General features: G+C 36.7%; 1 protein-coding gene and 1 pseudogene across 1 annotated transcript in view; both read right to left on the reverse strand.

Moving 5' to 3' along the window:
* Window positions 1–15,674, reverse strand: part of KCNH8 (potassium voltage-gated channel subfamily H member 8) — a 407,588-nt gene that overhangs the window by 98,692 nt on the left and 293,222 nt on the right. The window lies entirely within an intron of this gene.
* On the reverse strand, window positions 7,700–9,329 carry LOC101415706 (FERRY endosomal RAB5 effector complex subunit 3-like; annotated as a pseudogene).

Raw genomic sequence — 15,674 nt, forward strand, 5'->3', positions numbered from 1 at the left:
TAATTTATTGTCAAACTCGGGATGGAGACTTCCGCGGAGCAGTGTCGTGACAGGCAGCAAGAAGAAGTTGGATAACTTGTGGTCTGGCTGTTTTCCAGGCATCTTCCAAGTTGTGCTCTGAAGGAGGATATCATCGCTGCTTGACAAAAGAGAAATTAGAAGGGCTTGTTGCTTTCTTCCATATGGGTCATTCCTGCTAATGTAGCAAAGTCTGAGTAGCTGAAAAATTATCTCTTTGTCCAAAGAGCAAACGTCGGATGACCTAATTTTTGTTTTAGTTGATGCACAGAGGAAAAAGTAATAACGAAGTCCCTGCTTCCTCTCGGCTAAACCAGCTGTACACTCAGACCATGAATAAACAACTGGACCCATCTGCTGATCATAAGTTGTATTAAAATATTAATTTGCTTAAAGAGCCTAATGTTTTCTCATTTAAAAAAGGCGAACAGAAAGCAAATCTAGCCAATATATTTACTCAATTCCCTTAATTTGAACAAAAGTGAAACATATGCCTGTGCTCTGAACCGTATCAGATTTCATATAATTTGCTTTCCTTAACGAAATGGGATAAAGGTTTGTTAGGATGTGCACATGATATTCTCACCGAATGTCTATTCATTTTCATATGTGTTTGGTTGGGCGGCCCTGAATTTGTTCAAGGAGCAAATCCCAGACGGGCCACACACTTACTTTTGTTGATTTCTCTTTTCTGTCTAGCTGATTGTTCTATTTTGAGAAATCTTGTTTTTTTAAGAAAGGGTTGCTACTAAACGCTGCTACAGCTGGCGGAGCAGAAGCAATAGTGATGAAGGAAAAAAAAAAAAGGTAACAGAATGAGGCAGCACCCACAAATCCGGGGATTGGCTATATGAACTAAATAAAAATTTTTCACAGAACAGCTCGTCCGAAATGAGAGCACATGTTCCAGTCTAACAAGACAACATGTCACTGTACTTACAGAAGACGCAATTTAACCAATGTGGATTCTAATTTTTTTATGCCAGAGGAACTCATGTCTCTAAAGGAAGGGATGTCCTAGAATACTCTGCTTTGGCTAAATTTTATTTTACTGAAGAACATTTTGAAGAAAGAGCATACAGAATATAAAGTCGAATCTAAACATACCGAATACAGCTATTTGATGAAAAAAAAGATAAAAATAATCCCATCATTGCTAAAATGGATTAGATGAATAAAATAGATTTGTAGAATAAATAGGCAATCAATCACAAAGACAGAATGACTTTCTTTTGGTTTTTATTGATTTTTTTTTTATTAGAGGAGTTGCAGGGTTACAGAAAAATCATGCATAAAATAAAGAGTTCCCATATACCACCCTCTTGTTAATGGTGCATTTGTTGCAATTGATGAAGGAACATTTTTATAATTGCACTATTAACTATAGTCAAAAGTTTACTTTAGGGTTCACTGTTTGTGTTGCCTAGTCTTAGGGATTTAAAAAAAAAATTTTCCTGGTAATATAGTTACAACATACAATTTCCATTTTCAGTCACTTTCAGATATATTTCAGTGCTGTTATATATTCACAGTGTTGTGCTACCTTCTTGACCATCCACTACCAAAACTTTTTCATCATTTGAAATAGAAAATCTGTAAAATTTAAGCATTAACTTCCAATTCCCTACCCTGACCTCAGTCCCTGGTAATCCATTTTCTAGTTTCTGACTCTATGAATTTGCTCATTCTAATTATCTCATATCAGTGAGATCATATAACACTTGTCTTTTTGTGTCTGGCTTACTTCGTTCAACTGATGTCTTCAAGGTTCATCCATGTTGTTCCAAATATCAAACTTCATTCCTTGTTGCAGCTGAATAATATTCCATTGTGTGTATACACCACAGTTTCTTTACCCATTCGTCAGCTGATGGAAACCTGAGTTCCTTGCATCTTTGGGCAATTGTGAATGATGCCTCTATGAACATCAGTGTGCAAGTATCAGTTTGAGTCCCTGCTTTTAATAATTTTGGGTATATACCTGATAGTGGGATTGCCAGATTATAGGGTCATTCTGTATTTAACTTTCTGAGGAATCACCAAACTGTCTTCCATGGTGGCACACCATTTTATAGTCACTCCAAAAATGCATTAGTGTTCTTATTTTTCCACATCCTCTCAAATACTTGTAATTCCGTTTTTTAACAGTAGTTAATCTAGTGGGTGCGAAACGGTATCTCATTGTGGTTTTGATTTTCATTTCTCTAGTGACTAATGTCTGAGCATCTTTTCATATTTCGTTTGGCCATTTGTATGTCTTCTTTGGAGAAAGGTCTGCTTAAGTCTTTTGCCCATTTAAAAAATTCGGTTGCTTGCCTTTTTGTTGTTGAGTTATAGGATTCCTTTAAATATTCTCAATATTATACCTTTATTGAGTATGTGATTTTGAAATATTTTCTCCCATTGTGTAGGTTCAACTTTTATATTCACGATAAAGTCCTTTGATGAAGGAAAATTTTTAATTTTGAGGAGGTCCCATTTATCTATATTTTCTTTTGTTGCTTGTGCTTTGGGTGTAACGTCCAAGAAACCATTGCCTAATACAAGGTCCAGAAGATGCTTCCCTATGTTTTCTTTGAGGAGTTTTATAGTTCTGGCTCTTAGATTAGGTCTTTGATACATTTTGGGTTTACTTTCGTTTTTGCATATGGATATACAGTTTTCAAAGCACCATTTTTTGAAGAGACTATTCTTTTTCAATTGAGTGGACTTGGCACCCTTGTCAAAAATCAGTTGGCTATAAATATGAAGGGTGATTTCTAAACTCTCAATTCAGTTCCATCTATATGTCTGTCCTTGTGCCAGTCCCATGTCATTGTTATTACTGTAATTTTGTAAAAGTTTTAAGATCCAAATTCGTTCTTGTTTTTCAAAATGGCTTTGGCTAATGGGAGCCTCTTATCTTTCCATATGAATTTGATGATTGGCTTTTTTATTTCTGCAAAGAAGGTTACTTGAATTTTGATTGAAGTTGCACTGAATCTGTAAATTTCTTTGAAAAGTTTTGACATCTTAACAATATTTAGTTTTCTAATCCATGAACACAGAATTTCTTTCCATTTTTCAGTCCTTTTAAAATTTTATTTTAGTAATGTTATGCAGTTTCTCTGTACAAGTCCTTTACATCCTTGGTTAGATTTATTCCTAGAGATTTTATTCTTTTAGTTACTATTATAAGTGGAATTTTTTTCTTGATTTCTTCTTCAGATTGTTCATTACTAGTTTATATAGAAACACTCCTGCTTTTCTGATGTTGATCCTGTATTCTGCCAATTTGCTGAATTTATTTATTAGCTTTAGAAAGTTTATGTATTTTTCTGGATTTTCTGAATATAGGATCATGTTATCTATAAACAGTAAAAGTTTTACTTCTTATTTTCCAATTTTGATGTTTTTCATTTATTTTTCTTGCCTAATTGCTCTGGCTAGAACTTCTAATATAATGTTGAATAACAGTGGTGCCAGCAAGCATCCTTGTCTTGTTTCTGATCTTAGAAGGACACTTTTATTCTTTCATCATTAAATATGATGTTAGTTGTAGTTTTTTCATGTATGGTGTTTTTTGTGCTGAGGCACTTTCCTTCTATTCCAAGTTTTCTAAGTTTTTAAAAATTTTTAAAAATTTTTATCAAGAGGCACTGGATTTTCTCAAATGCCTTTTCCATGTCAGTTGAGATGATCATCTGTTTTTTTCCTCATTATGTTAATGTAGTGTTTTACATTAATGGATTTTCTTATGTTGAACCACCTTGCTTACTTAAGATAAATCCCACTTGATCATGGTGAATAATTTTTTAATGTGCTGTTGGATTTGGTTGCTAGTATTATGATGAAGAATTTTTCCATCTATGTTCATAAGAGATATTGGTCTTTAATTTTCTTTTCTCATGGTATCTTTATCTGGCTTTGACATGAGGATGGTTTTGGTCTCTCTGAATGAGTTAGGGTGTGTGACCTCCTCTTCAATTTTTGGGGGAGAATTTGAGCAGGATTGGTGGTAATTCTTCTTGGAATGTTTGGTAAAATTCCCCAGTGGAGCTATCTTTAACTTGGTTTTTCATTGTTGGGGAGTTTTTGATTATTGAGTCCATCTCTTTACTAGTTATTGGTTTGTTGAGATCCTCTGTTTCTTCTTGAGTCAGTGTAGGTACTTTGTGTGTTTCTAGGAATTTGTCCATTTCATCTAGGTTATCCAATTTGTTGGTGTACAGCCCTTCACAGTATCCTCTTAAAGTCTTTTTATTTCTGTAGCATCAGTAGCAATGTAACTTCTCATTTCTGATTTGAGTTATTTGAATCCTTTTTCTTGTTTTCCTTTGTCAGTCTAGCTAAAGGTTTTCCAATTTTATTGATCTTTTCAAAGAACCAAATTTGATTTTTTTGAGTCTCTGTTGTTTTTCATTCTCTATTTCATTCATGTGCACCCTAATCCTTGCTATTTCTTTTCTTCTCTCTTTTAGTTTAGTTTGTTCTTTGTCTAGTTCTTCCAGTTTTGAGGTTGGATCTCTGATTTGGAATATTTCTTCTTTTCTAAGCATTTAGAGCTATACATTTCCATCTCAGCACTGCTTTTGCTGCATCCCATAAGTTTTTGGTATGTTGTACTTTCATATTCAGTTGTCTCAAGGTATTTCCTAATACCCACCATGTATAGGGAAGGTGCTATTTTGATTGCCAATGAAGTACACATAATCAAGCAAGTTACCACTCTGGGCAATTGGAATTTAATCCCATTGGAGAGTCTCTGGGACCAGTGTAGAACACACATACCTTTTGGAGCAGGGAGATATATGCACCAATTATCATCCATCATCGATTGAGGACTGTTGCTGGAAAACATTCACAAGTGACACACCTGCTAGCAGAGGAACCATCTTCAGCTTGGAAGAAAGCACCACGCAATGAGTTACAGATCCTAGTGATGGAAATCATACAAGTTGAAGGAATATAGGTGGAGTACCAACAATATTTGTGACAGCAGCCAATGTGAAATACCAAGGATTTTGGTAGGCTTTCATAAAACATTATTTTCATTTATATCTCTTAATGATTTTTTTTTAACTGATGGGTTTCAACACATAAAAGTTGAGCAAATTTCTCTCTTCCTTTAGAAAGTATTAGAACTGTGATACAAACCCATAACTTTCTCACCTAAATATCCATGCCCTTTCTGCTATACTACATTGCTTATAACAAGGTAATCATTTTAAATAATCATTTTAAATTTGGCTTTGGTGAAACCATTATTAAGTAAGTTGCATTTCCAGGGCCCACTGTTACTTCAGGTGGGAAAATGTGTCCTAAAAGCATTATAAGGTATTTCAGTGAAAATAGAAGAATTACCAAAATGCACAATGTAAACCTGGCATATCTTGGTATTTAGAATCTGATTGCTTCTGTAATGATGATCAAGTGATTACTAATGTAAATTCCAAGCATAAAAACATTACACTTAAAGTTTGTTTCCTCTTCCTCCATGATCCTGAAGGCCCACTTAATCCTCTTGAACTTAATAAGGGTTGTGGCAGTTTGAAATTATTTTATGAATCCCCAAAAGAGAAAGATTATATTTGTAAATGAATCTATTCCTGTAGGTGTGATACTCTTTGACTGCATTAAATTCAGTTGAGGTGTCTTTGATTAGATTACTTGATGAGATAGCTTTAAGACTTTTGATTTGATTACATAAGTGGGGTGTGATTTAGGTCCCCTTGCTGGATCTAAGAAAAATGGACTCACACAGACAGACAAGGAATAAGAGGAACTGCCATGTTTAAACCTGTCATCTAAGAGAGAGGGTCACTTAAGCATGAAGCTCAAGAGGCTAGGCTCAGATGTAGCTCAAAATGAGACCAGCCCTGCTATATGCCTGAGAGCTTACAGCTGAACTTGGGAAGAGAGTGGAACAGTTGAAACTGATACAGGAAGCCCTAAGAGACAAGCCCTATGCCAGCTTGCAGCTTAAATCAAGAAGAAAGTAGAGCAGCTGAGCCCAAGAGAGTAAACCTAGAGGGGAAGGAGAGACCACAGAGAGATCACCCTCCATCTTGCTTCAACACATGGCAGCTGGCTTTGGTGAGAAATCACCTCTTATAGTGCCTTGAGTTGGACTTTTCACAGCCTTGGAACTCTAAGTTTTTATTCCAAATAAAGACCCTTTATAAAAGCCAATACGTTTCTGGTATTTTGCATTGGCAGCCCTTTAGCAAATGAAAACCAGGGTGAAAGGTGGAAAACCAATGTGATTCTTGTTCTTTGCAAGGCAATGGGTGATTGGCTGGGAGAAGCAAGGCAGTGGGAAACTGAATGCTATGGGACACAATGTGAGAGCAACTCTGCCCCTTTGAGTCTTCTTGACAAGGGACTCAGGCATGGGATTACACTAGTAGCAGAGTTGGCTGAGAGATACCAATATATGTATCAGAAGTCTGAGGAAGTACATGTGTTTGTGTGTGGGTATATGTTTATGTATGACAACTGAGAACCAAAGTATTTGTAAGGTGTTATATTTACTGCTATACATATACAAGGGGAATTGTTAACCACAAACAAATTATGAGAGAAAAGTTAAAGTTTCATCTCTATGGTCTCTTAAAATACCTGGACCTCACAGCATTGTTAACCCACGTCAGTGACGGGAAGCATACTTATCTCCAGTCCTCAAGTTTCACTCAGTGCCTGCCACTATGGTTTTTTGTTTGGTTTTGCTTGAAACAAACTTTTATTTTGGAATCATTTTATATCTTCACAAAAGCTGCAAAGAGAACAGAGAGTTCCTCTATACCCACCACCCAGTTTTTCCTAATGTTAATGTCTTACATGACCACAGTACATTTGTCAAAATTGTGTAAATAAAATTAGCAAATTACTATTAACTAAACTACAGATTTTCTGTTTTGATTTAAGAAATAGAGTTAAGGAGAAGTTCAAAGACAGTCCTCAAAACTCACTTTCCGCCTTCCACTTCTTTTCCATTTTACAAGATGTGACCAAAGATAAGATTGGGAGGGCATATGGTTGTTTTGGTATTTGGTATTGATTACTGACTTACTAATGAGAAGGGATCAGTAAATCTGAACAAGAAAGCAGACATTACTTGGGGTTCCCACTAATCTCACAATTGGGTCTCACAAACTAAGAAGTATCTTGCATTTCTGAAGTGGAATAAGCTTTTTTTGTTTGTTTGTTTCATATACTTTCAGTTCTACAAAAAAGTTTTCATAAGAAATCCATATTTGTAATGTATTTTTCAGTGCTTTCTCAATTTCATTTGATAAATATGGTAGAAGGAAAATTTTATTTGCATGCTCAGCTAAGCCTAGCATAGGCCTAATGTGATTCAAGTCTTTTGACAAAGTTAAATGTCTTCATGAAAATGTAGTAAATGGTTTCCTTTACAGTGGAAGTTTTTAAATTTTAATATTCACAGGATGCAATTGTAGGAAAGAGAGATACCCTTGCATGAAGAGATTTTAAGAATAAGTGATAAGTTAGGGGGCTGATCATTATTTTGTGTAATATATACATTTTTGGAATGTTTAATAGACATATATCATGATTTGATTTGTGACATGGGTTACAGATTCTTTCCCTGGGTATCTTTTACTTGACAGAGTTGCAGCAGAGCTCAAATCCTGGAGTATAACAATCCTCTTCTGCCAGCTTGCCAATCTATATGAGTTTAGTGCTTGGATTTCGGAGTGAGTATTGATGATCCTCCGAAGATCTGAGGGAACATGTTACTAAATCGATAAAACATTTCTTCAAAGATACTCTGTGGTACCAGAAATTATACTGTCTTAGAAATTCCTCTATCCCATAAAGTCATTTCCAACATGAAACCTTTGACACACTTAAACACAAGTTCTGCTCTCCTTAAGCACCGGGGTATAGTCATTTCCTCTGACCTATCATGCTATCATGCACCTCAAGAGAGGAATGCTTATTGTTGTGATGTCACAGGTGCAGCAAACCTTGAGAATATTTTGGAGTCCCATAATGGCAGGATCACAAGCACTGATATTTCCTGATTTCACATTGTTTTATCGCACATAGATGGAAAGCAATATGGATTTCTGAGAGATCAGAATGCCGTGTAATATAAAATTCTCCCGGGAAAATATTTAAATAGTTTCTATTAGAATTCTTAGTCTTACCATCATTTCCTCTATTTTGGTGTCCAGAATCATGTGATTCTTTCAACTTATTCTTGTGCTGGGTTCTAGCATAAAGTACCACCTGCTGGACAACTTCCAGTTGCTCTTCAATTCAGGGAAAATGGAAGTCAGCACACTCTTGGCAAACTGTGGCAAAATCTCTTTTATTAATAATACCACTATATGAATTGATTCGACTACCTACTATTAAAACCAGGCTACTTAGAGATGTGGAATAATGTGACAGCGCTGTTGGGAGCCAGTGGAGTTGCACAACACTTCAATAATTTCGTTTATGCTTACAGAAGTCTAGCGTATCTGCTCTCAGCAATCTCAAATTATGCATGGGTTTCATCATGGGCTCCTAAGTGAATGGTAGAACTTTCTTCTAACTTTCTCTGTTCCTCGTAAATCCTTCCATTTGCTTTTACAGATTCTCTGAACTGGCTTGCCTGAGCTTTCATTTCCTTGATGAGGGAGCTGTTGTTGGGGTTTTTCAGGTCTCGATGAGATTTTATCACCCATTCCTAATACTCTTGCTGTTGGATGGCAGTTGATTGTTTTGATTCATTCATCCACTTATTCTCTGTCTTGTTTTCAAAATGCTGAGCAGCCAGTGCATTCACATCTTGATCTGTCAGTGATTTTTCCCAATTCCTGCTTCGCTTTTTCCATTTCAATACCTTGTCTCTCACTTAATTTTTTCAGCTCCACATCTCTTTCACCAATCATACTAACAAAGTAATTATGTCCCAAATGTAGAAGCATTTTGGCGGCGGGAGAATGGACTAGGTCATGGTACACATTTGCAAATTGCATGCTCTAATGTGGTCTCAGCATAAGCTGTAGCCCATGTGTTTGCCAACTGATGTAAATCTACCTCACCTGATTTCACAGCTTCCAGAGACGCTTCAGCATCTCTGTCATAGTCTCTGAGGGACTCTTCTTCTATAAACTGGCTCAGAGCTCCTTTTAAGTCATTTTCTATAAAGCAGGGTAAATTGTGCAGCTCCATCAGATGTCCATGCAAATGGGTGGCATTCTCTTGAACAGGAAATTGAAGAGGTATCCTCAGTTCGAAGCACTGACTTAAACTTCGGATTTATTAATAAATTCCTTATTGCTGTTACAGAATCTTCCTCTGTTTTTCTTCATCTTTGGCAGGATTTCTTGCCTAGTACCAAAGTTGTGAGGGGTCTGCATGGGTATAATCTACTTTTGAGGTAGAGGTCTGAAACAAAAAAGAATTAATCACAGAATAGTGGATAATTCAATTTGATTCAGAAAGTGGGGTTCCTAATTGCGGGCTTGCCACTAATAATAGCAGTTATAGCAGTGCAATCTTTTATGCATCAATTAAATTTTTGGTTTTTCATTTTTCAAGCTTGCATATGAGTGATTGGATTGATCTAACATTTTACGAAATAAGATTCTTCAATGTTTCTTCACAAATGGATGACTCAAAAAAAACACAAAATGCTTGTGTACTAACTCAAGATTTTGTGAATACATCTTGCAATTTTTTTCAAGTATATGAGTGATGACCCATCAGCAAATATTTATAGAATGAGAATGGAAGTTTTTCATATTTTCATGTATCACTTCTACTCTATTTTCTACTTCTGAACAATATTTTAGAGTAAGACATACACTAGTAACATAAACAAAAAATGCCCTACTTGTGTTAAATTCAGTCCCAGCATGGGCCAGGTCAATAAGTTCTATTTAGTATTTGAAAAGATTTTACAATAGAAATTTCTTGAATATTGATTACTGAGGTATAGAACTTCACATAAGCATTGATTAATTTAAATATTGTTGTATTAGTCAGCCAAAGGGGTACTGATGCAAAATACCAAAAATTTGTTGGTTCTTATAAAGGGCATTTATTTGGGGTAGGAGCTTACAGATACCAGGCCATAAAGCATAAGCTACTTCCCTCACCAAAGTCTATTTTCAGGTGTTGGAGCAAGAAGGCTGCCGACGTCTGTGAAGGTTCAGGCTTCCTGGGTTCCTCTGGGCTCAGCACCTCTGTTTTCTTCACAAGGTCAGCTGTAGACTCTCAGGTGAATGGCTCTGTCTCCCTCTCTGGGGCTGCAGCTTCAGCCTCAAACTCCAACATCAAAACTCCAACATTAGAAGTCCTCAACTGTGTCTTTGCCATGCCTTTTATCTGTGAGTCCCTACTCACCAAAGGGTGGGGACTCAATGCCCTACTGGTGCAAGAGGTTTACATGATTACTTAATCAAGCAAACCTCTGAATCCAATATAATCTAACATGTCCAGAGGAAAAGATTAGTTTACAAACATAATCCAATATTTCTTTTTGGAACTCATCAATAATATCACCTGCCACAACTGCATACCACTGCAAAATGCCAAAATTTACTATTATCACATGCACCAAAAAATACCCTAGAAAAGATGAAAAACATGAGACCATCCAAAAGTACAGTTGAGCGACTACTGGAGAATTTTCTGACTGATCCTAAAAAGAGGCAAACTGGCCATCTGTTTTCAGCCAACTGGAGCACTTAGAAATTCCTCTCAAATCCCAGCTAAAAAAGGAGGAAATTGTAATAAATCCAAGCTCATGGCTAAGTAGGCAGAACATAAACTATAAACTGTTTATAATTAACCTTCTTATATAAAATACAATTCACAATGCTTTCAGATCTGTGCTCCAATATGGGCATTTGTTTTGAGTAATTGTTCTGGTGGGTTAATGGGTTTGTGGGATAAATTGATCACTGAGCCTAGAATATCATTTAGAAAGACAACTTTTCACTTAGTAAGCAGATCTTAATCCAAAACACTCATCACTGGCATCTTTGTCAGGACAAAAATCTGTCCTGACAATCTGGGGTAAAAAAATCATAGAATCCAGCAAATAATTTTATTTTATTGGTATACTAAAGTTTATTTTCATTATAATCTCAAATCTCCATCTTGTGATCTCTTGTCTCTCAAAGAATCAGAGTTGGTGCAAGCCTAGTGAAGGAAAATTTGACACCTCTCAAGTCTGTAAACCATTTCTCAGTTGTTTTATTAGTTGCCTGTCAGTCATTTACTTTAAAGGGACAGGGCTTTAGCAGCCATTGAAAAGGAATCTCAACTTTTTCTGGCTTGCAGAATTTCAAAACAAAGTTATAACTACATTTCTTCCAAATACTTTAGAGGAAGGTATATTTTTTAGCATCTAAATGATAAAAGTAACTCTAAAATATATTAGACAACCTAATACATGTAATGAGTTATATAAATGCACCATTACAGTGTCGTCTGATTTTGTATGCCTTTGTTTGATGTGGGATTCTTCTATGACATTTTCTTCAAGCTTCTAGGATATGTCTGCGTTTCGAAATTAAACACCAACATTGAGGTGTCAGCCTCTGTCCTCTTTTGGAAGAGCTTATTCTGATTCATTTGTCATGTACTGCATTTAAAAACATATAACTAACTTTGTTTGATGGCTTGATGGGGTGTGAAATACAATAAGTAGTGGGAGTTTGCATGAAGCTTCCAAAATAAGTTTTTAGTCAGCCTGAGTGATTGGCCTTGAAATAAACACAGGCAATGGGATTGTATCAGAGAGACTTAAAGGGTAGGATGGAAATAAAAGAAAAATGGAAGTAGATAGAATACAGGGAGATAATACACAGAGGATCCAGAAACATAGGAACAATGCAGAAGAGAAACAGCTACAGAAAGATGTGTCAGACCCAGGTAATAAGTATGTCTTGGTCACCCAGAAGGCCAGAAATGCAGCGTAGATGGGTTGGATAAGAAAGCTTGTCTTGGAGTTTTTCATATCTTAGTCTGCCACTTAAAGTTGTGTAACATCGCCTAATCCTCTCTGGCCCTCATCCCTCTTCCCTAAGATGGAGAACATGACAATAGCTCTCTCTCCTCATAGGCTGTTGCTAGGTTGTGACACAATTCATATAAAATGCCTAGCAGAGTGCAAAGACAGCCAGCCCTGGATAAAAGCTTTGTTGTTGTTGCTGGCATTGTTTTACAAGAATGAAGGTTTTCTTCTTTCCTGTAAATTACACAGACTTTTGAAATTCTTTATTATTGAAAACCTGCACCCCCATCTCTACAAGTAGAAAATGACGTTCACAGTCACAGCATTCTTGGAAATCAGGGATCTTGCATCACTGATGCTTTCAAATGCCACTTCCCATTATAAGGTACCAAAGGTCTTAATGGGGTAGGACGTAGGGTCAGAGTATTCTCTGGCATCTGTTTGCTTTGCTACTACTTGACCTGCATTATGAAAAAAATAGCTGCATTATGCAAAAAATAGCTGAAAATTCTCATCCGTGCACCTGTGGGTGGAGACAATCCAATGTGCTGAATACTTTAGATATCATTTGATTTAATCATATATCATATAATTTACCTTCTGACAACCTTAAAATATAAGTATTATGATCATGTTGATATTGCAAGTTTATGCTTAGGAAGGGTTTTAAAAAACATGGCCAAGGATAGAGAGCTGTGAAAGAAGGACCAGGTTTTGAATTTAGGTTACTCTGAGTTGAATGTCCTTGCTGTTTTTAATATGGTACGTATCTCCTGATCTTACTAGTTAGTCAAGATTTTGGTATTAATGCACCTCTCATTATCTTCATGTCTTTCATAGAAAGGCTCTGCCATGGATTTTCTCTCTAATAGTTCTCCCCTTTTACCTGCTAATGGCAAATTTCCATGTTGTGTTCTTCCTCTTTCTTAGTATCAACATCTGGGATACGGTCTGAAGACCTTGTGTGTTTTTTGTTGTTGTTGTTGGTTTTTTGTTTGTTTCTTTTGTTTTGTTTTAATTTTGAAAATTGAAGCTTTCCTGAGATTCCTATTCCCCTCCTTCAAGAAGCCCTAGCTATTATTTCAAAGGGAGTTAGTGGGAGTTGATGTGTTAATGGTCTCTAAATACAAAAAGTTTTGGGTGTATAAGAGTGGTTTGGGTGTAATATTCTTTCTTTCTGGTGCACTGAAGATCACATCAGCCTAATCTACAAATCTGCCTTGGAGGTTTGGGAATAACAAAACCCTATAGGCCAGCAGAAATCTTATTGACACATTTTGCTCAGTCTTGCTCTACCAATGTGAAGAAATGGGTTTATTTAGCACTGGATGGTTTCCTATAATAACCCCTCAGTCCAGTTACTGAAAAACTAGTTCAGTTTCCATGGGGAAGGTGGTTAGGTGTCATTCAGGGATAAAGCTGTCCAACTTTGGGGAGGATGTGACTGGAAGTAGAAGAGGTGGCAAGAGACAGTAATACTGGGAACAGGGAGACCCATTAATGGGGGAAAGTGGCTGGAAGCAAGAGTATCATAGCCTGGCAGAGTTGAAGGAGCAGGAGCAGGGCTTCCCAGGAAGAAGAGCCCAGGGCTCTGGAAATCCCAGACCTCGGTAGAAGGGGAGGAGTCGGGCTCCCAGTTCCAACCCAGAGCTAAGGATCCAGGACCATGTCAATTTCCTTGGTTTTACAAGGCTGGGGTTGAGCCCAAATCTGCCTCCCTTGGTTTAATATCCCATGGCACTATTTATACTCTCTCCCTCCATATTACAGCCTTTCCAAAGTTGAGAACTACAGTTGTCAGTGCTTCAACTACAACCCCATCTGCTCTGTGAGTATCTTTTCCCAGGGCACAGGACACCTCTCCAAGGCTTGGTTTCCCTTTTCTGAACCTCCTGCAGGCCCTCAGTCTATCTTTGGTGCTTGGTCACAGAACTTAATGCAGTCACCAATCCTTGGCAACATGACAATGCTTAATTCCTAATCACACACACCCTGGCAGGAAATCCAGCAAAATGTGCCTTCAGATTAGTTCCCTTTGCTTCACCTTCCACCTGCTTTCCTGAAACCAGGGGACCAAAATATTATTACCTTCAAAAAAAGGCCAAATCTTTCTTCCCCTTTATAGTCACACGTGTGGGCACATGTGTGTGTGTTTGTGTCTGTACACATGGGAGAAGATTTAGCACAATTCTTGGAGTCAAGGGGTTGACTCTACTTTATTTTGAGAATCCTCCCAGTCATGGTGCAAAACACAATTTACATTTTTAAACTTTAAAAACAATTTTTCAAGAAATAATAAGATAAGGGTACTAAGGTTTTGAGAAACTGTCAGGGACATCTTGTGAGCTTCATCTTAGCGTCACTCAGTCTGACTACATGGCCCAATAAATCTAAAAGTATAAGAGATACTTTCATTTTTTAGAGAAAAGGAAACTGAAATTTTCAAGTTGCTGGCATTTAATTTGTTTGCTGGTATCTAGATAATAATTTCTAGCCACCACAAATCATCATAGCTAGGATGCAACAATTATATACATTTTTAGAAATGTTTCAGGATATTTCAAATTTCTCTCACTTGAGGTAACTCCAGTAAGGGATATTTTTACCCCTTCCCTGATCTTTCAATAATCTCAGTCATCACTTTTCCATTTCCACTGCTTAAACTGTTCAATACCTTAGCCTTCTGTGCCTTTATCCCGAGCTGGAGACGTTACCATACTTTAATCTCACTGTATCACCATCTAGACTGGCAGCTTCCTGAGAAGTACATTGTCTCCCCTACACACTTGATCCTAAGCCTACCACAGGGCCTGGCACCTAATACACACTCGATACATATTTGTTAAATAATAAGGAATATCTTTCCAACTTGCAAAGACCACAGAATATATCCACTTGCCTTGTATATAAAACAGGTTTTAGGTTGCATGTGGACTTTCTCTGCAACCCCATCCCAATTAACAAGTTGACTTCAGGTAAGATTAGCTCTCTGTTTCAGCTTCTTCACTTGAAAAACTAAAAATCCCTCCTTGTTTGTCATGAAGATTAAAGATGGTTATTTTATAAAGCCTCTGTCAGGGTGCCTGGTATATGAATACTGCTTAAAATGCTAACTCCTTTTTTCCTCTTCCACAGCCTTATATCACCTTGTCACAAATAACTATGCTACTCAAAAATAAGTTAGCTTTCCAAATGAGAAGATGAGCTGACAACTAATTTTCATCATAGAACGTGCATATAACTAAAAGGGGACACATGCCACTCAGGAATTTTAGATGTTACAAACAAAGCAATTCTTAACATAGACAGAAAATTAAACAGAATGACTATTTCAAGGGCATCGTTATCACTCAGCAAAACCTCACACCTCCGAACTGATCCCACTTAGGTACATAAAAATCTGAAGCAGAACATTTTGAACCTGCTGCTTTGATGGTAATGACATTTTGACCCCACTCTTATCCTGGATCCCATTCATTTTTACTCTCTTATGGTCTTTCCTCCTTGTTTCAACAAATAGACACAGATTCTAATTATTTTATCTAATTAGTAAATAAACATGATTAGCAGAAATGAGACAAATTAAACTGACAATGTTTAAAACAGAGCATGTTGAAATTGGTTAGTCTCCAACACAAAGCAAAACAAAACACCTGATTGAAAATTCATATTCTTTAAGAACACTGAGGAG

Source organism: Dasypus novemcinctus, chromosome 31, assembly GCF_030445035.2.
Source record: "Dasypus novemcinctus isolate mDasNov1 chromosome 31, mDasNov1.1.hap2, whole genome shotgun sequence".
Taxonomy (NCBI): domain Eukaryota; kingdom Metazoa; phylum Chordata; class Mammalia; order Cingulata; family Dasypodidae; genus Dasypus; species Dasypus novemcinctus.